A 1,121-nucleotide genomic window follows, 5' to 3' on the forward strand; every position below is an offset into this window, starting at 1 on the left:
TGTCCTACTCTGTCCTATGGTGAATTGTTCTGGTGCGTAGGTTAACCAGATGTTTGGTTCAATTTGGACGTTGGATGTGTATTGTGCTGAACATTGAGCAGCTTTCTCCAGATTAAAGGCCCCTACATACCATAATAATATCATAATTTGGTTCCCTTTCCTTGGGGTGTTTCTTGTCACTGTATAGTTAGTTGCACATATGTGAAATTGCTCTTTTGTATTCTACCCATCCTATCACTATTAGGAGCAGCGAGGAGCCATTATTGTAGCACTCGGGGAGCAGTAAGGGGTTTCATGACATTCAGTTTTACACATTAACATTAAAAGTATTTATCATGGTCCTTCAAAAGTGTATTAAAAGTTTTCACTGAAAAATCCACTCCAGTGATCCATGGCAGGATCTTTTCTTTCTGATTTCTAATGCCTTTTCAACTGCAATGAAAAAATAAATCTTTGCCTGCGCGTGTCACTGTTGAGGGATTTTGACTGTCAATCACCCCCCCCCCCCCCAAAGGAGAGGAGGGGCGGAGAGGAGAGGGGGCGGGATTAATCGACTGTGACATCAAAGTCAAGGGGCCAATCACAGATTACTTTTTAGCCTAATTATTCAGAAAACCTCAGACCACAGAAAATCCACTGAATGTTCAAAGTTAAAACATTTTGGGTCTAATTGAGGTCATAAAACCCCCAAAAAACATAAAAAATAAAAAAAGTGAAAATGAATATCATAGAACCTTTAAGTGTCTTGCTCATGGGACACTTTGACACATTTCTGAGGCCTGTATTTGAACCTGGGAACTTTAGCTTCCTAGGCACACTCTCTAACATTCAGCTATGGAGGGCCACACTGTAGGAAAGATAGGGCGTACATACTTGCTTTAACAACTGCTTTACATTTGAATTAATCATGAATAAAGTCTGTATATCTGTCTGATGATCAAGTTGAAATGATGATAAATAAGCTTAATTAAAAGTTTTAAAGTATTTTGCTCATAGGTTGTGTTTTTTAAGAAGGAAAACAGACTCCTCTTTATTGGGCTTGGTGCACTTTTCCTCTTGTGTGACATACTCTGGAATATGATCAAAGAAGGTGTTGATTAATACACACTGTGAAGCTGTCC

The sequence above is a fragment of the Gymnoscopelus braueri genome (genome assembly GCF_963280865.1).
Source record: "Gymnoscopelus braueri genome assembly, chromosome: 1".
Lineage (NCBI taxonomy): Eukaryota > Metazoa > Chordata > Actinopteri > Myctophiformes > Myctophidae > Gymnoscopelus > Gymnoscopelus braueri.